Source organism: Mauremys mutica, chromosome 3, assembly GCF_020497125.1.
Source record: "Mauremys mutica isolate MM-2020 ecotype Southern chromosome 3, ASM2049712v1, whole genome shotgun sequence".
NCBI classification, from domain to species: Eukaryota; Metazoa; Chordata; order Testudines; family Geoemydidae; genus Mauremys; species Mauremys mutica.
Window position 1 is genome coordinate 173,609,095 of NC_059074.1, and position 20,648 is coordinate 173,629,742.

General features: G+C 45.4%; 1 protein-coding gene across 2 annotated transcripts in view; it reads left to right on the plus strand.

Moving 5' to 3' along the window:
- The first annotated feature begins 8,113 nt into the window (after nt 1-8,113).
- SLC3A1 (solute carrier family 3 member 1) overlaps nt 8,114-20,648 on the plus strand; it is a 40,101-nt gene continuing 27,566 nt past the window's right edge. The window contains exon 1 of one of the 2 annotated variants that reach the window (XM_045008963.1): nt 8,114-8,172. The gene's annotated coding sequence lies outside the window, so the exon portion shown is untranslated. The remainder of the gene's footprint in view (nt 8,173-20,648) is intronic. The other variant, XM_045008962.1, reaches the window with a different exon arrangement.

Here is a 20,648-nt window from a genome sequence, read left to right on the forward strand (position 1 = left end):
ACGCATGTTAGAGCCCATCCCCTCATGACCAACTGTGTATGCCTCAAGCTGCTGGGCCATATGGCAGCATGTACTCACATGGTCTGTCATGCGCATCTGCGCCTCAGACCCTTGCAGACATGGCTGGTGTCAGTTTACGCTCCCAGCAGGCACAATTTTGACCTGGTGGTCACAGTCCCATCACACGTCCCATCACACGTCCTGTCATTCCAACACCAATAGAGGGTCTGTCCACCAAGCCAGGAAGGAATTCCCTTCATGGTCCCATCTCCATCGGTGACATTGGTCTCTGGTGCTTCGGATCTGGGGTGGGTAGCCCACCTCGACAACCTCAGTACCAAGGTCTCTGGTCGCAGAAAGATCATTCCCTCCATATAAATGTCAGGGAACTCAAGGCGATACGCTTGGCCTGCTAGGAGTTTCTTCCCTGCCTGATGGGCAGAGTGGTTCAAATCCTGATGGACAATACTGCTGCGATGTTCTACATCAATAAACAAGGTGGAGCTTGCTCATCAGCCCTGTGCCAAGATACTCCCCTGTTATGGGACTTCTGTGTACAGTATGCCATTCATCTTATGGCTTCACACCTTCCAGGGGCCAGGAATGCACTGGCAGATCTCCTCAGCAGGTTCTTCTTGTCTCACCATGAGTGGTCACCACCCAGAGGTGGTCAGCATGATCTTGCAGAGGTGGGGGACTCTCCAAGGGGACCTGTTTGTATCCAAGCAGAACAGAAAGTGTCAGCAGTTCTGCTCGATCTGCCGGGTCTCCAGAGGTTCCCTATCTGACGCCTTCTTCTGTGGACGGAGACACTACTATACATCTTCCCACCGGTACCACTGGTTCACAAGGTCCTCTTGAAGATCAAGCGGGACAGGGTGAAGGTAATCCTGATAGCTCAGGTGTGGCCACGTCAACACTGGTTTGGCATGCTGATAGAGCTTTCGATAGCAATCCCGTTGGAGCTATTCTCACAGAACCACGGCCGTCTACTGCACCTGAACCAAGTGTCCTTGATGTCATGGCTGCTGAATGGTTGAATGCGGAGGAACAAGCATGCTCGGTGCAAGTTCAGCAAGTCTTGATGGGTAGCAGAAAGCCCTCCACCAGGGCGACCTACCTAGCCAAATAGAAGCACTTTATATTATGGGCCTCAGAACCTTTCTCCTTCCCGGTCCTCACTACAATCCATCTTGGACTACCTGCTACATCTCAATCACTAAGGCCTGGCCCTCTTGTCTATTAAGGTTCACCTGACGGCCATCTCGGCCTTTCACCCTCCAGTCCAGGGTAAATCAGTCTTCTCTCATGACATGACTGTCAGGTTCCTAAAAGGTCTGGAGAGGCTTTACCCTCCAGTTCATGACCCTATCCCTGAAAAGCTCACAGGGCCCCCCTTCGAGCCATTAGCTTCTTGCACTCTGCTGCGCCTCTTATGGAAGGTCTCCTTCCTCGTGGCAATTACTTCAGTCCAAAGGGTCTCCGAGATTAGAACTCCCCTATATGGTGTTCTACAAGGACAAGGTCCTGCTGTGGCCCCACCCACCCTTCTTACCAAAGGTGGTGTTTCAGTTCCACAATACTCAGGACATATGTTCTTTCCAAAATCTCACAAGCCAAGCAAAGGGAATGTAGGTTACATATTCCAGATGTTAGATAGGCCTTGGCCTTCTGCATCAAAAGAACTAAACAACTCTTCATCGCAGTGGTGGAGAGGATAAAAGGTCTGCCAGTTTTCTCTCAGAGGAGCTCCTTATGGATAACCACTTGTATCAGGTTCTGCTATGAACAAAGGTGTTGCCACACCACTTATAGACAGTGCCTGCTTCTGCAGATTTTTCATGTTCATTTCCTCCCTTATTTCAACATTTGTAACTTTGTATTTCTTGCTTAACAAATAAATATATCAGCAATAATATGAGGAGCATCTCATAAGAGGGAGATTGAGACCATTCCCCACAGGGAAGAAGGAAAAATACACAAGAACTTAGACACCTTCCTGACAAGGGAATCTTAGTGCAGTTAACTTAGCTAGTTGAGCCAGCTTGGTTAAATTGGCCCAGGTGTTTTGGAAATATTTGAACAGTGGAAGAGGGGATCCTAATAAGGAAAATTTGAGAACCCTTGTGCATGTGGACATTACTACAAAAATATTAAATGGAAAGTTGTATCTGTTTCATTGTGACTTGTGAAGCACAGGATTATCTTACACAACAGTGACTCTAGAATCCCTTCTCCTTCCCCCGCCAGTTCTGGACTGGTTGAAAGTCTTTAGTGTAGCAGCTATGGGAAGAATTGCTTATATATAACAAACAGACTGAGACTTAATTCTCAAGGGTATTATTTAGTTATAGGCATGTCTGTCACTCATTGTCGTATCTGAGTGTTTGAATACTGTGGAACAAAAATAAGTATATACTACATTAATACTAATTAAACATGGGCAGAATAATCCCTGTTGTAATTCCATTGCCTTCAGTGGAGTTCCATGAAGGATGAATTTGACAAGATAACAAGTGTGAAAAATTGGGAGAGGGGGAGGGGAGTATACTGTATATAAGACAAAGTCCCTAATATTGTGATGGTCCCGATAATATCTGGACATCTGGTCACCCTAGCCAATGATGTCCAAAAATGATAGACTTTATGTAGCAACACAGGATGGGTGAAGTCTGGCCTGAAGAAGAGCTCTGTGTAAGCTTGAAAGCTTGTCTCTCTCACCAGTCCTGGGACCAACACAGCTACAACAACACTGCATTCAGATTTTTTTTAGGCAAATAATATTTCCTGCTACCCCTGAAAAAACACCTGAATGGGCAATTAAATCCTGCCTGGAAATGAAAGTCTGACATTCCCACTGAGGAGGCTGATGACTTCTTGAATTTTCACCAAACGGAACTCTCATGCCCGTAAGTGGTTGCAGGATTGGACCCTTAAACTGTGTATATGAAATGTCTACGAAAGAGAAAACCCTTTTTTTCCTCTAGTTTAATTGCTCGCAGATGACTTTTGCCTGCAATATTTAGAATAATCAGCAGTAACCATTTGATTAGTAGTGCTGGAAGGGAGTTTAGTTTTGTCTTTTTTCTGCCTTTTCATCAGTATTTCCCAGTTAAATTAAACTGTGTTGATAAGGTAGCTTGGAATGCTACTGCAAAGTCTGTCTGAGAGATTATATTGTTAAGTGTTTGGGGAGTAGTGCAGAATGAATAAATGTCATCTCAGATTACTAACCTATAATGAGTGCATTCTTTCTCTCTTCTCTTTATTTTCTGGAGGGCAGAGGGGCTTGGAATGTTATTTTAATATACACTTGCTGAGGTTTATTGAATGTTTTCCCCCCATTAGACTATAAGACTAATAATAATAATTGATAATAATGAAACTCAGTGTTCTACTTCTGAGTTTGCTCCCAAGTATTACTTGTATTGCTCTCTGTCTATTTATACTGTATTCATCACTGTGGTATGAGTGTTCATACCTATGTGTGATATCTGAGTACTCTCTAGAGGACACAAGTTTGACATTACAACATTGCACTTTACAGACAGCAACTTTGATGTAATGGAGTAATTATGAAGGATGGGTTTTTTAGAGTGGATAATACTTTGTGATTTTGTAATCACAGAGCACTGTACAGGCAGTAACTAATACAACATTCATATGAGCTAGGTTAGTAAATATTATCCCTATTTCCCAGATGGATAGACTGAGACCTGGGATTATTAAAGACACTTTAATGAAGCTGCTATAAAACTTGGGACTCGGTCACTCCTAATCCCATGTGTAGTCCACTTGAATGTTGTATGTTTCAAGAAGATAAAGGATGCAAGGACATCACCCAAACGGAACATACTAAATTCAGGGCATTTAAGTATTTACATCAGAAATAAATAGATTCAGATAATTTTTTCTGGGTGTTTGCACTTTTACTATTTATAACAAAAAGGAAGAAGGTATGTAAACATGCCAGAGGAATTGTAATCAAAGGAATAGTTCTGTACAGATCAATAACAGTACAGCAAAAAGGCAGCCAAAGCAGTGCAAGATTAGGGAATTGTCATGAACCCAATTAACGCAGTTAGGGCTTTTCAATACATAATTAAAAGACCAGGATGATATGGCAGTATAGAAGATCCTGTTGAGAGGTTGAGTGGGTGGGCAAAGAGGCGAGCAGTGAGCCAGCAGGGGTTCTAGGGGCAGGCATGGGGGTTTCTGGCAGGGGAGGGAGAAGGTGAAAGGAGGCGAGTGGTGGGTGAGGGACTTACTAGGAGGGACGCAGCAAGCCAGCGGGGGGGCTAGGGAGTGAAGAGGAGTGTGATGGTGGGGCTGATCGGGGAGGGGGCGGGTCCTATTTTACTGCTGTGATCTGGTCACCCTATGCGTGCTGTTCCCCCCCTCCCCCCCAAAAAAACAACCCTTTTCGGCCCACAGCTGTTTTGGTGGGGCGGCTCTGGGGAAGGAGGGTTTGTTTCCATGGGGCGGGCAGCGCTGGGGGTGGGGGTTGTTTCTGCGGGGCCGGGTGGCACTGGGGGGGTGTTTTGGGGGGGGCTGGGCGGCACCTGGGGGGGAGGGCGCAATTTTATATTCTTGCCTCGGGTGCAAAAATAGCTAGTAATGGCTCTGAACAGGCAAATGTCCCAGCTCTGGCCATCTTAATCACTCATTCCACAAGAGCCCAGACTTCATCAGCAGTGTTCCTTTCACATGTCCCAATTCAGGACACCCACAGAGCTGTGACCTGGTCATGGGCGCATACCTTCGCGTCTACACCACTACGCAAACACCCAACAGGCCCAAGGCAACACCAGTTTCAGAAAAGAAGTGTTGCAGTCAGCATGTCCATGAACTCTAAGCTCACCGGCGTACTGCTTGTGAGTCACCTAACACAGATATGAGCAAGGATTCGGGGGGGGGAAAACGGTTACTAACCTTTCATAACTGGTTAAGATGTGTTGCTCATGTCCATTCCACAACCCACCCTCCTACCTCTCTATCAGAGTTAACAGGCAAGAAGGAGCTGAGCCAGTGATGCCCCTTATACCAGCATATAAGCACATGGCTCTGGAGGACCCAAAACCAGCCCAACAGATATCACTGAGGGGAAAATCTCCAGGAATGGTGCACGTGGTGCTCACACACCTAACATGGAATGAACACAAGCAACACATCTCAAAGAACAACAGTTATGAAAGGTTAGTAACCGGGTTATTTTGTACACTTACTATACCTAGCACTGAACACACTAAAATAATACTATTTTAAGCCTTTACTATGACAGTCAGATTTTATGTTTTGATTATAGTTGATAGGTGCTTATTTTGTTACTAGAAGTAAGACTGCTGGAAGTTGATACCTAAATTAATTCCAGCTGCTGCCTTTAATGGAAAAAACAGAATAAAACTATTCTTTGGCATATTCACAAAGGAGCTTCAAGTGGCTTAAGCCTAACTGGCCACTAAATATTACCATGGTTCCACTGAAATACAGCTGCAGGTGCATAAATTTGATTATGAACAAGAAGGATGCAAAACAGAGAAGATCAAAAGAGAGATTTCTAGGAATGTATATGAATATTAGTGTTGCATAGGTCTTGAGAGTTCTCTGCACCAAGGTGAATTTCATCAAAAATCTCCATACACACTTTTTAAAAGTCCATTATATTATGGTTTGCCTGTAGGAATGTCTGATAAAATTTAAAGTAAGGAATGAAGGAAGAGAATACAGTATTTGTTTAAAATTAATTAATCTGCATTTGCTTTGGGAGGCAGAAATGCAAAGTGTGTGAGATGTATCCATAATTGTAATTTTTGCTTTTTAAAGTTATTTCCATGGATACACACTTGTGGATTCTGTATACTATATTATGAAGCCTCATAGTGGTTGGAAGCAGATCAAGTGAGGTAGCTGCTCTGGAAAGAAATGCATTGTTCCCTTCTCCACATTGAGAGATGCCATGCCATTCATTTTATGTATTTAGAGAAAAGTACAGCCAGTATGTTTTAAACCAGTTCAAAACAACATAACCATGGACTCAACTGGCTGTATGTTATTTTGTGCATGAAGCCAGTTTGCAGTTACAGGTTGATTTGATTTGTAGAGATTGCTAGCTCTCCTTATATCTACTGGTGTTCATTATAACATTAAAATGTGTAGCACAGAGTTTAAAATGCTGAAATCGAATAAATGGAGTAGGTGAATTTTTAAAATAGTAAGATAATGTATTATGGCAAGGCACCTCCTTCGTCTCACCAGACTTAGCACTTCCCCCTCTGGTGATTGCGGGCTTGGGAAATCAGCCCCACTCTGGGCAGGGTTTATCTTCCCCCTTCTATGCTCCTTTTGGCTGTGTATTGACCTGAGGTAACCCCTTCTCAGCTTGTAGGGCCTTTAACATTCTAGGGCTAATATATTGGCCTAACCTTTAGATTTTAGATTCTAAAGGATTGGCAACAGCGTGATTTGTGGGTAAGATCTAATTTGTATATTGGTCTGGGGCTTGGTCCTTTGGGATTGGGACAACCTTTTTCTTTTACTGGGGTATTGGTTTTCATAATCATTTGTCCCTAGAACAAGTGGCACTGGTGGTGATACTGGGAAACTGGAGTGTCTAAGGGAATTGCTTGTGTGACTTGTTGTTAGCCAGTGGGGTAAAACCAAAGTCCTCACTGTCTGGCTGGTTTGGTTTGCCTTAGAAGTGGAGAAACCTCAGCATTGGGCTGTAACTGCCCTGCTCTAAGCAATTTGTCCTGAATTGATACTCTCAGAAGTGTCCCACCAAGGGGAGCATTGTTATAACCTGTCGTCAGCATTTTGTTCTCTAGCTGATGGTATATGCTTGGGTACCACCTTCTGCAATACATTAGCTATAGGAACCTCTAACATTTAGAATGGCAAGAGAATCTAACAGTATAGGGAAGGTGGAGACAGGATACATTGCAATGCTGGACATACAGGCCCTGTGATATTTCATCATCATCATAGCCTCCTCTTTGCAACATATCAAATATTTCGCTCAGTTAACATGTATTTATCTGTGTTATAGTAGCACCCAGAGACCCCATCAGGATTCATTGTGCCAGGCACTACACAAACATCAACTGTAGAAAAATCTTCTGTCCAAGAGTGTTATGGCTTCAGAAGAATTTTATCTTCCAACAAAGTCCTCTATGATCATATGAGTCAAAGAGAGGCCTAGCCCTAGATTTTATTGTTAAGAGAAGGAAGCCTAGTTGGGCTTGAGGATTAAATTATGGAAGAATATGTTGCTGCAATTTTACTGGGAGAGTCTCAGATGTACTTGAGAGTTCTCTAAATGAGTAAATCCATAATTTATATTGAGTGTGCAGCAAAAAAAACGTGGCAGGATCCAAAATTTAAAATCAAGAGTTTACTATGTTGCACTACAGCTCTTCTTCCCTCTTATCCCCATTTACTGCACCATTAGCCTCCTGTTTCCAAGACAACCAAGCAAATTAGGTGATGGGCAGATAAATGTAAATTTTAGGAGGCTACTAATTTGGAATAGAATATCAGGGTTTGAAGGGAACTCAGGAGATCATCTAGTCCAACCCCCCTGCTCAAAGAAAGACCAATCCTCAGACAGATTTTTGCCCCAGATCCCTAAATGGCCCCCTCAAGGATTGAGCTCACAACTCTGGGTTTAGCAGGCCAATGCTCAAACCACTGAGCTATCCCTCCCCCGTGAATAAATCAAGTTCTTTTTGTCATAAACTTGGAGTAAGTAGCCCTCCTAAGTTTGAGCTTGTGAGGTGCCCAGTACCACGCAGAATCAGCCCTCTGTGAAGGCCATGTGGTCTAGCAGGTAGGGCGCTGGGATAAGAGGCCATAGGTTGTATTCTTGGCTCTGTAACTGATTGGTTGTGTAACCCTGGACAAAAAGTCACTGCTCTCTCTGCTTCAATTTCCCACCTACAAGATGAGAATAAAACTGCTTTTTCATCTTTATAAAGCATTTTAGCATCTGCATATGAGAAGTGCTACACATTTATTAACAGCATTTTTAGCTAAACTTTTACTAGTGTTTGAATAATCAGTGCTTTTAGAAGTAGTATTAACTAGTCGGCGTTCTGTTAGCAACTCAGTTACAGTGGTGCTTCGATGGGATTCCAGAGTGTTTGAGAACTGGGAGCAGAGGGGATCTACAGAATGGTAATGGATTATTGAATTACACACACTTTTGCTTTTCAGCCCCATCATGTCACTGAATTCTTAGAGTGGGATTTTCAACAGGACTCAGCAGTAGCCTAGCTCTGAAGCCAATGGGAGCAGTTAGGTCAAAAGCTGACAAGACAAGAGAGCTTCCTACTTAGGAGAAGCTTCTTAGAGCTCAGATCAACTAAAAGAAAACTACAAAAAATGTACACTTAGACTGAAAGCTCTTTGAAGCAATGTGTGTAGTTTTGTTCTGTATTCTGACAGCACCTGGCAGAACCCGGTCCTGGTCCCTGACTGGAGCTCCTAGGTGCTGCCACAATACAAATAAGTAACAATAACTTACAGTATATGAGGCTCCTTAATTTTAAATCAGTTATTGGGGTTTAGTTAATGAGGATTGTTATCAATTTCTTAGTGTGATTAACCCCCTCATTCCTGAACTAAAGTGCACTAGGAGAGTAATAGTCAGATTGGAGAGGATTCAGAGGGAATGGCCGCCTGGTAGTGGGGGAGGGAGGTTGGAAAGGGAAGTGGGAGTGTCACTCAGGAGGCACTAGGGAGAATTGGGGTGCGGTAGGTGAGGTGAAGTTAGACTTGAGGCTGAGTAGTGGTGGTCAGGTGCATAAGACCAGCCCTACTGGGTCAGACCAAAGGTCCATCTAGCCCAGTATCCTGTCTTCCAACAGTGGCCAATGCCAGGTGCCCCAGAGGGAATGAACAGAACAGGTGATCATCAAGTGATTCATCCCATTGCCCATTCCCAGCTTCTGGCAAACAGAAGCTAGGGACACTATCCCTGCCCATCCTGGCTAATAGCCATTGATGGACCTATCCTCCATGAAATTATCTAGTTCCTTTTTGAATGTACATGTGCAGTTATGGGGAGGGTCCAGAGGAGTGGGAGTCAGCAGGAAGGATCAGGTGGACCTGGAGCTAGGGAAATGCTAGTAAGATGATGATGTGTCAATATAGTTGGCAGTAAGTGAACCAATGGGTTAACATGGGGTAAATAAAAGGTGATCTCAGTATTGCCTTTCCAGCTGATCAGGAACATACCTGACAACAGACTTCAAAGGACCCCTTATCTTTTTTAAAATTCAGAGTGAATTCCTTTCAGGGGTAGACCTCCTTGCAGGGTTACAGCTTTCAGTGGCTACAACAAAGGAATGATGACTCAGTTACAGAATGTTACTTGTTACACTGTAACAGAATGTTACACTGATTACTCATTAACAATTGCTTCCTTTCCCATGTTTTTAAAAGTGCTACTAATACAATAAACCTAGCCTGTTAGAGATTATTAGTGCCAAGTAGAGGATATCAGTGTCAGAATCTAACCCTCTAGCCACCTCCCCCTCCCCCAAAGGGGTAGGTAATGATTAATGTAACATTGAAATGTTACATTATAAAATGTAATATCATTTTATATTTGATTGATTGATTCAGAGATGGTATCACATCCATGCGTGGTTCAAGAATCATACATGATTGAAGTTCAGGAAGCTGTGGCCATATTTGATGTTCTGTGTTTGCAGAACACTAGAAAGCAAGAAGAAAGTTCAAGTCCATGATATACATGTGATTGAGTCCAAATTTGATTTTAACCAATCTCATCAAAATGTTGGATCTGGAATAAATTACCCTGTTTGGAAAAAAGTGTGACTGGTTTTAGAAAAAAGATTAATAAAGCCTTGAGACTACTTAATTTCCAAGTGAAAATTTAATAAAAAAATCATGCTTAAATACATCAAAAAATTGAAACCCTGGAAACTTTTATAAAATTTACTAGTATTAGGATATTAGGCACAGCAGAATCTTTGGGAAAGGAATTTGTTGTTTGAAAACATTTTCTGTTTGTTGAATTTCCTTGTTTGCTTCATCTCAACAAGGATAGTCAAAGCAATTCTGGCATCACTGTGGGATTATGAAGAGGGAAATGTAGGATTATAATTTTCAGATAAAAGGAATTTTTTTTCCTGATGTTAGCAGAACTACTTAAAACTATAGAAGAAAATTCTTAGCACTACACAGTGAATTGTTGTCATTTGGCTATAAAACTTCCATATTGTTTCTAGAAAAATTGATACTTAACAGATGCTTTTAAATAATTTTAATTTTTACTATGACAATGGAGACATCATCTTATTGACATAATGGGGTCAAAACCCCATCATTTAAATGAAGTTGTTAATTTAGACCCAATCCTATAAAGTCTATGCATGAGTTTATCTTTACATACCATGAGGCAGATCCTGAGGTGGTGTAAATGATCACTGCTCCATTGACTTCAAAAGAGTTATGACAATTTACACCAGCTGAGGCTCTGCCTGAGTGTAGACTCTCTGATGCATGGAGACCCATGGAGCCTGATAGTGTATAAAGTAAAGAACATGCATAAGTCTGTGCAGGACTGGGGTCTTAGGCCCTTAGGAGCATGTTCTGGGTGTTACCTGACTACGTATAGTCAACATTTTTGTTTGCGGTGTTACTGTAGCCATAGTGGTCCCAGGATATTAGAGAGACAAGGTGAGTGGGGTAATATACTTGAAATAGTGAGAGAGACAAGCTTTCGAGCTTACACAGAGCTGTTCCTCAGGTCTGGGTAAGGTACTCACAGAATTGCAGCTAAATACAAGGTGGAACAGACTGTCTAGCGTAAGGAGTTAATGTTGTTAGAGACCATTCAAGGTGAAGAGGGCAGTTAACACCTCTGGAGTCGTAGAACAAAGTGCATTATAGATTGTGTTAATGAGCCATAAATTCAGTGTCTAATTTTTATGGTAAACAGCACGTGTCTTGTACCTTAGCCCCATCTTGCAATCTGCTGCCTCTGTGCAGAGCCTCATTCACTCACCTGGGACACCATGTGAGCACAGCAAGGTGCCCACATGCAGTGAATTGCAAGATCAGGGATTTATGGTTTATAACACTAGTCTATATTTCTTTATTGTAATCACATGACAGTAATGTTACCTGAGACAATAAAAATATAATTAAAATATACTTTGCTTGTCTCAAAAGTTAGCTGTGCATTTGAATGATTTTGAAAACTAACATGATTCATTTTGTATTGTTACTGGTGGGCAAGAAATTTAACACATCATTCTTGTTAGTGATTAAATCACTCTTTAATGTCACTATTCAGAATGTTTTATTGGAACAGGGATTGAGGTGCAACCCAGACTAGTGAGGGGTTGTGTCATCACTTGCCGTGAAGCCCTGGGTGCCTCACAGTACTTGGCTGCTGTAGCTCCCAGCCTGGGATGCTCACAGCCAGCCTACAAGCATGCAAGTCACACCCTGCGTGTCCATGTGCTGGACAGCCCTGGTTCAGCAGCTCTGACCCCACCAGCCTGGGTTACAAGAAACAAGGTGACCCCAACACACTCCAAATCCTGAATTTTCCCAAAACCGTGTATTATGCAATGTCCATGTGCTCTGCAATTCTCCTGGACAATTCAGAGAAATTATAAGATTAGTTTGTTCCTCTAAAGACCCCAAACCACATCACAGCTTATTAATTTAATTGGGGTAAATACACCTGTGATGCTGGCAAATCAGGTGCCAGCTCTTGCCAAGATTGCAGGCATTAGCTAAGAACTAACAAACTCATAGCTGGAGACCAGACAGCCTGACAATTGGCATAGTTGTGGCAGGGTTCACATGCCACAGGTCAAGTAGGTTTATAGCTCATAATAAGGCTACAATTATGTTATGGAGGTCATGGAAGTTACGGAATCTATGACTTCCATTGACCGCCATGACATTTTCTGCCCTGGGGCTGGTGCTCCCAGTCAGTCCCACCCCCGCAGCTGCCCAGCCCCAACTGGTGGCTAGGGGACCAAGACCCCACAGCAGCCCAGCCCCATGGGCAGGGGGACCCCAGAGCTCCCACGCACCGCAGTGGTGAGGGACCTGGGAGCCCCAGTAGTGGGTGCTGAACCAGCCTCCCCTTTTGCCAGGGACATTTTTAATGAAAGTCAGAGACAGGTCATGGGCTTCTGTGAATTTTTGTTTATTGCCTGTGACCTATCCATGACTTTTACTAAAAATATTGGTGACAAAAACTTAGTCTTAATCATAACCCAACCACTGTTAAAAGTTGATATTGAGAGTTTTTAAGTGCTACAGATTAGTCAAAAAGTGTGAACCATAGTCATGTGAAGGTCGACACACAAAAGACCTTGAAAAATTATGTAAAAATAGGGGAATATCACATAAAAAACTTCAGATCAGGAACTGAGAGCTTTGCTTAGAGACTTTGAGCAAGGAGCAGGGTCTGAACACCCCCATACCCTAGATGCCACAGGGACTGCTGCAACATATCTCGTTTGGCTGGAGCTCCTGGAAGCCTAGAAAGAATTTGAGCACTAGATACTGATAGTGGAAATCCAAATCAAGGAGAAGAAAGAGACCAAGCAGAGAGCCTGCCAAAGACACCGCTGAAATAGAGAAGGAAGCTCACTGAAGATGCATAGAACAACTAGAAGCTGAGGAAAGACCATACCAGAACCAGATGTAAGCTTATGCACTACAGTTATAGAATCTCAGGGTTGGAAGGGACCTCAGGAGGTCATCTAGTCCAACCCCCTGCTCAAAGCAGGACCAATCCCCAGACAGATTTTTACCCCAGTTCCCTAAGTGGCCCCCTCAAGGATTGAACTCACAACCCTGGGTTTAGCAGGCCAATGCTCAAACCACTGAGCTATCCCTCCCCTGGTACCATTGGCATAGTTCTTCTGGGGGGAATTGGTGCAACACGTCTTTTAGAGTACGGCTAAACCGTTCAACCAAACCGTCGGTTTGTGGATGGTAAATGGAGGTGCGCAACTGCTTGATCCCCAGGAGCCTACACACCTGCCGCAGCAGTTGGGAGGTAAAGTTGGTGCCCTAGTCAGTGAGAATCTCCCGGGGCAGGCCTACACGCGCAAAGACCTTCACGAGCTCGCCCGCAATGGTTCGGGCAGTGATGCTCCGCAGCACTACCGCCTCCAGGAAATGGGCAGCATAATCTACTAGGACCAACACATACTGAAATCCTGTGGTGCTTTTCGGGAGGGGCCCCACCAGGTCCATGGCCAAGTGTTTGAAGGATGTTTCAACTATGGGCATGGGGACCAACGGGGCCTTGGGTGTCTGGGGGAGTGCGGCTAGCTGGCACTCTGGGCAGGAGTTACAATAGTTCCATACTTCCTGATGCACACCAGGCTAGAAGAAGCATGTCAGTATCCGGGCTAAAGTCTTCTCTTGGCCCAAGTGCCCAGCAGCAGGGATGTCGTGGGCGAGTTTCATTACTGCCTGCTGGTGACATCAAGGCACGAGTAGCTGGCTCTGGGGTTCTCCCGTGCGTGGGTCCCGTTCTACCCAATAGAGCCGATCCTGTCGCAGTTTGAAATGTGGCCACTGCTTTGCCCGGTGCAGGTCAATTACGGCCCCATCAACTGTGGCTAGTTGCTCGTAAGCGTGACTGAGAGTGGGATCTGCCCTTTGGTCACGACAAAAGTCAGTGTGAAGCAGGGGTTCAGTGGCAGCTTCTGGATGGGAGTCCTCGGGCTCTTCTTCCGGACCATTAGGGGCTGGTGCCTCCTCCCCCTCGGACAGGCTCTCAGGGAGGCTCCCTTCCAGTACTGGGGTAGTTGCGGGCCTCTTGTCGGCATTGGAGCGGAGGAATTCTGGGAAGTCTGGCCAGTCCCGCCCCAGGATCACCGGGTAGGTGAGCCGAGGAGCCAGGCCAACCACCATCGATCACGTGACCCCATCCACAATCAATCAGGCTTTGGCACTGGGGTAAGGTCATATGTTGTCGTGACTGCATTGTAGACAAATCGTCCCCAGTCGTGGGTCGGCCTGGAGGCCTAGGCTTTGGCGAACCAGCGTTTGGCCACAGCCTGAGTCAATTAGGGCCAACTTTGGCCAATCCCTGACAACCACTGGCACTGTAATTTTGGCGGCCTGTGGGCATCGGGCGCGGGCTTCTCTCATGCAGACCTGGCCAAAGCTGCAATCCACCTCAGTGCAGTTTCCCTGTAAATGGCCATATTTCCCACAGGAAAAACAGGGCCCGATATCCAAGCACCCAGGCCAGGCCAGTGTTCCTGCCTGCCCCCTGGGAGGACTTTGGTTGGTCCCTCGGGCATCTGGTCGAGGTGCCAGGGCTTGTTGAAACAGGACCTCGGCAGGTCGGGGTTGGGGCTCCAGGCCCCGTGATGGATTTCATGGTTTACTCCAGATGGCCCCCCTTTTCTCTGGGTTAGGGTGCTCCAGTTCTGGCAGGGCGGCTCAAGTGATCGATCGAACTGGTGCTTCGGCGGCGAGGAAATCCTCCATCAATGTGATGGCAGCAGTTAAGGTCATAGGCTGATGGCAGAGGACCCAGGCCCTCCCTCGTGATGGGAGTATATGGACGAATTGCTCCAGAATAATTTGTTCAATGTGCTCATCCGGGGTTCACCTTTCAGGTTGTAGCCACCACTTGCAGGCTTCCCTCAACTCTTCGGCTACCATCCGGGGTTGGGCCCCCGTAGGGTAGACCAAGCTCCGGAACCGCTGTCGGAAGGTCTCTGGGCTAACATCCAGGGCATCTAAGATTGCCGTCTTTACCCGGGTGTAGTCCCGAGCCACGTCCATGGACAGGCCCCGATATATGGTTTGGGACGTTCCAGTCAGATATTCAAAGTCCTGGAGCAGCAAACACATCAGGGAGTGGGAGAAAGCCTGCCTAATTCATCAAGAGACTGACTTTGTTGAGAGACTGTGTGAGATCCGCAAGATCCCAGATAAATGGATGCCTATCCTTGTAAACAGGTTAAGAACATAAGAACGGCAGTACCGGGTCAGACCACAGGTCCATCTAGCCCAATATCCTGTCTACCGACAGTGGCCAATGCCAGGTGCCCCAGAGGGAGTGAACCTAACAGGCAATGATCAAGTGATCTCTCTCCTGCCATCTATCTCCATCCTCTGACAAATAGAGGCTAGGGACACCATTCCTTACCCATCCTGGCTAATAGCCATTAATGGACTTAACCTCCATGAATTTATCCAGTTCTCTTTTAAACGCTTATAGTCCTAGCCTTCACAGCCTCCTCAGGTAAGGAATTCCACAAGTTGACTGTGCGCTGCGTGAAGAAGAACTTCCTTTTATTTGTTTTAAACCTGCTGCCTATTAATTTCATTTGGTGACCCCTAGTTCTTGTATTATGGGAATAAGTAAATAACTTTTCCTTATCCACTTTCTCCACATTGCTCATGATTTTATATACCTCTATCATATCCCCCCTTAGTCTCCTCTTTTCCAAGCTGAAGAGTCCTAGCCTCTTTAATCTTTCCTCATATGGGACCCTCTCCAAACCCCTAATCATTTTAGTTGCCCTTTTCTGAACCTTTTCTAGTGCCAGTATATCTTTTTTGAGATGAGGAAACCACATCTGTACGCAGTATTCGAGATGTGGGCGTACCATGGATTTATATAAGGGCAATAATATATTCTCTGTCTTATTCTCTTTCCCCTTTTTAATGATTCCTAACATTCTGTTTGCTTTTTTGACCGCCTCTGCACACTTCGTGGACATCTTCAGAGAACTATCCACGATGACTCCAAGATCTTTTTCCTGACTCCTTGTAGCTAAATTAGCCCCCATCATATTGTATGTATAGTTGGGGTGATTTTTTCCAATGTGCATTACTTTATATTTATCCACATTAAATTTCATTTGCCATTTTGTTGCCCAATCACTTAGTTTTGTGAGATCTTGTTGAAGTTCTTCACAGTCTGCTTTGATCTTAACTATCTTGAGCAGTTTAGTATCATCTGCAAACTTTGCCACCTCACTGTTTACCCCTTTCTCCAGATCATTTATGAATAAGTTGACTAGGATTGGTCCGAGGACTGACCCTTGGGGAACACCACTAGTTACCCCTCTCCATTCTGAGAATTTACCATTAATTCCTACCCTTTGTTCCCTGTCTTTTAACCAGTTCTCAATCCATGAAAGGACCTTCCCTTTTATCCCATGACAGCTTAATTTACGTAAGAGCCTTTGGTGAGGGACCTTGTCAAAGGCTTTCTGGAAATCTAAGTACACTACATCCACTGGATCCCTCTTGTCCACATGTTTGTTTGACCCCTTCAATGAACTCTAATAGATTAGTAAGACACGATTTCCCTTTACAGAAACCATGTTGACTATTGCTCAACAGTTTGTTTTTCTATGTGTCTGACAATTTTATTCTTAACTATTGTTACGACTAATTTGCCTGGTACCGAAGTTAGACTTACTGGTCTGTAATTGCCGGGATCACCTCTAGAGCCCTTTTTAAATATTGGTGTTACATTAGCTAACTTCCAGTCATTGGGTACAGAAGCCAATTTAAAGGACAGGTTACAAACCTTAGTTAATCATTCCGCAATCATTGCCTGTTAGGTTCACTCCCTCTGGGGCACCTGGCATTGGCCACTGTCGGTAGACAGGATACTGGGCTAGATGGACCTTTGGTCTGACCCAGAACGGCCGTTCTTATGTTCCATGAGACAAAACTTAAAGAAGAGAATGACCTGGAGTCACTCCCATTTATGTCCAGGCATCCCTGACCGACCTCACCGAGGTCGGCCAGGAGCACCCAGGAGACGACGATGATGGCTAGCAGTTGTACTGCAGTGTCTGCTGCCGCAAAGGCAAGGAGCTGCTGCTGTATAGCAATGCAGTACCATGTCTGCCAGCAGCACCCAGGAGACGTATGGTGACGGTGAGCTGAGCAGGCTCCATGCTTGCCGTGGCCCAGGAAAAAAGGTGAGAAATGATTGTTTGCCATTGCTTTCACGGGGGGACTGACGACATTTACCCAAAACCACCCATGACAATGTTTTTGCCCCATCAGGCATTGGGAGCTTAACCCAGAATTCCAATGGGTGGCGGAGACTGTGGGAACTGTGGGATAGCTACTCACAGTTCAAAGCTCTGAAAGTCGACGCTAGCCTCGGCACTGTGGACACACTCTGCCGACTTAATGCACTTAGTGGGGACACACCCAATCAACTGTATACAATCGATTTCTAAAAAATTGTCTTCTATAAAATCGACCTAATTTCGTAGTGTAGACATACCCTTGGTTGCACTGAGCTAAGGGAACCGATTCTAAATTACACTGTTGGGTCTAGACATATAGGAATTTGACATTGAAATAATTCATATCAAGTGAAAGGAAAATGTAGTGGCTGATGCCTTATTGAGAATGGGGGGGGCGCTAAGGCGAATTCAGGGGCATCAGTAACACCCCTTTTTAAGCCACTTTTGCATTGACAAATGAGGTGCCTTCTCTTGCCAACACTGCAGGCATTAGCTAAGAACTAACAAACTCATAACTAGAGACCTGACCTTCACCTGCATGTTAGTTTAGCTCAAAGTAGGTGTTCATTTTATAAGAATATTTTTAGTGTTTAGACTCTGAAATGTTTGTAAATTGTGGCGTGCATTAATCTCACTTGTAATGTTGGTATTCCATGCCATAAGAAATTATGTAAGTTTTGCGTAATAACTTTGAAAATGTTTGCTCTGAATTTGTGAACCCCACCCATCCTGAAGGGCTATCAAAATCAGATGTGCCTTGAAGGAACATCGTAATACAAAGGACTGCTCAATGGCCCTATCACACCATGGAAATGCTATGTGCAAGGAAGCTCATCCCGTGGACTCGGAAGCTGAACAAAAACAAACAAAACAAAGTCACGGGAAAATTTTCCATCTCTTTGCTGCTTGATCTCTGACTGGGCAAGAGAGATCAAACTAAAGCCAAATATCCCTGCGGTTGCCTCCTGGATCTGCCCTGAAAGACACTTTGAATTGACAGATCACTACAACTCTGGCACTCTTAAGATCTAGATGGTAACTCACTTGTGTGTATATGTTTGCTTGCTTTAACCTTTAAATAACTCCCATTTCTTTTTCCTAGTTAATAAACCTTTAGACAGTTTATTACAGAATTGGCTACAGACATAGTCTTTGGTGTAAGATCTAGAGTACCAACCGATCAGGGGTAAGTGATTGGTCTCTTGAGACTGGAAACAACCTGAATATTGCTTGATTTTTGGTGTGTATGACCATTTATCACTAAGTCCACTTTGTCTGGGTGGCAAGATAGACTGGAGAGTCTAAGGGGATTGTCTGTGACTCCATGGTAAAACTGTTATACTGATGCAGGAGTTCACATTACTGGCTTGGTGAAATATAGTTGTAGACTGCACCACCAGTTTATGGTGTCTGCCCTGCTTTTGACAGCCTGCCCTGAGATAGGCACTCAAAGTCGTGAGCCACTCCAGACAGTATGGCAACACCCTTCCCTTTAAACATGGCACTGAGTTGGTTTATAGTAAAAATAAAACAAATTTATTAACAATTAGACATAGGTTAAGTGATGCCAAGTAAAAGGAATAGTGTTAGAAGGGTAACAAGCAACTGAAAGTGAAAACATGCATCTCAAAGTCTAAAACTTAACACAGCAAATATACAGGCTTTGTTCAGTATTGCTTCTTTCACCAGTCATTCTTCTTCCCAGACATGCCTGACCAGGGATGGCTCCAGGCACCAGCTAAGCAAGCTCGTGCTTGGGGCGGCAGATTCTAGGGGGCGGCATCCCGCCCAAACCTAGGGTGGCTCAGCCGCTTTTTTTTTGTTTGTTTGCTGCTCTGGCTGCCCTGTAGGGGGCGGTGGCGCGGAGGAGGGGAGCGCCCTGCAGCAAACTCGGCAGGGCAGCCCGCGTCCTTCCCTCCCCGCCGCCCAGAGCAGCGCGGAGCCCTCCCAGCAGGCGGTGCGGTGGTCGGGGCTGCATGGCGAGTGCCCCACTGAAGCGCGTTGGCTGCCCCCCGTCTCTCTCTCCCCCCCGCTCCCTCCTCCTCCCCTACCCCCTCCCCTCCACTAGACCGAGTGCGCACTCTGCAGCACAGGGAGTCCCCCTGCACCTTGGCTCCGGCCGCCCTGTAGGGTTTTTTGGTTTTGTTTTTTTTCCCCTGCTATGCCAGCCACGCAGGTGTTTCTCCCCCCCGCTTTGCCGCTCCAGTCGTGCCATGTTTCTCCCCCGCTTTGCCGCTGCAGACACGCCGTGTTCCCCCCCCCCTGCTTTGCCGCTCCAGATGAGCTGTGTTTTCCCCACCCCACCCCACCCCAGCTTTGCCGCTGCAGACGCGCTGTGTTTTTGGTTTTGTTTTTTAACCTGCTTTGCCACTCCGGCCATGCCTCCCCCCCCCTTTTTTTTTTTTGCTTGGGGCAGCAAAAAAGCCAGAGCCGGCCCTGTGCCTGACTTTCCCTCAGTCAGGATCTTCCACAAAAGTACAAGGCTCTGTCTTCCTTTGTCAGCCTAGATGAAAGGTCTTTGTCTAAGCAGATTTCTCACCTATATTCAGTTCTCAGAGACTTGACCTCCCCCTTGGTTGAAGGACCCATCTTTCTCATATTGCAACAGTTCTGTTCCTTTGTATCTGCCTCATGATGGATGTCAAATATGGCTTCTGTCTCCCAAAGTTCAGTGACTTTGGGCTTGGCTACACTGGAGAGTTGCAGCGCTGGTGGTGGGTTTACAGCGCTGCAACTTACTGTCCACACTTGCAAGGCACATACAGCGCTGCATCTCCCTGGCTGCAGCGCTGGCTGTACTCCTGCTCTGCCTCGGGTATAACTATTGCAGCGCTGGTGATGCAGCACTGCTCCGCCAGTGTGGCCACCAAAAGCGCTGTAATTGGCCTCCAGCAGAATTTTCCCATAATGCTGTTAACTAAAAAACTCTTTGTTTTGTTATGATGCCTCTCTTTGTTTTGTTGTGAACTCGGGGCTCCCGGAGCTGCTTATCTAAAAAACAAACACAGCTCCTGTTCGCTATGAATGAGGCAGGCAGGGGGATGAATGTCTACAGCTAGTGTTTGCTTTAGGAGAGAAACAGCACGGTGGGGAGAGGGAGGGGGGGAAAGGGAGTCCATTGGAGCAGCTGCTTATCTGGTCTGCAGGCTGTTTGCATTTAAGAGTGAATGAGGCGTCGAGGAAATGGTCAGAATTTGCAAGGCAGGGAGCTGACACAGTGTCTGCTCCAAAAATCCACTCTCTCTCTCTCTCTCTCTTCCCCCCCCCCATGCTCCCTGTCACACTCCACCCCACCCCCTCTTTTGAAAAGCACGTTGCAGCCACTTGAACGCTGGGATAGCTGCCCATAATGCATCACTCCCAACACCGCTGCAAATGCTGCCACACTGCAGTGCTGGTAGCTGTCAGTGTGGCCACACTCCAGCGCTTTCCCTACACAGCTGTAGGAAGACAGCTGTAACTCCCAGCGCTGCACATCTGCAAGTGTAGCCAAGCCCTTTGTTTCAAGAGTCAGGATGGCCTCATGCTGTTCTTCCCTTCCTGTGGACTTCCCATCTCCATGTATGTAAATAGAGGTTTCATTATTTTGATTCCACCATGCTTAATTTACACAGGAGACAGATA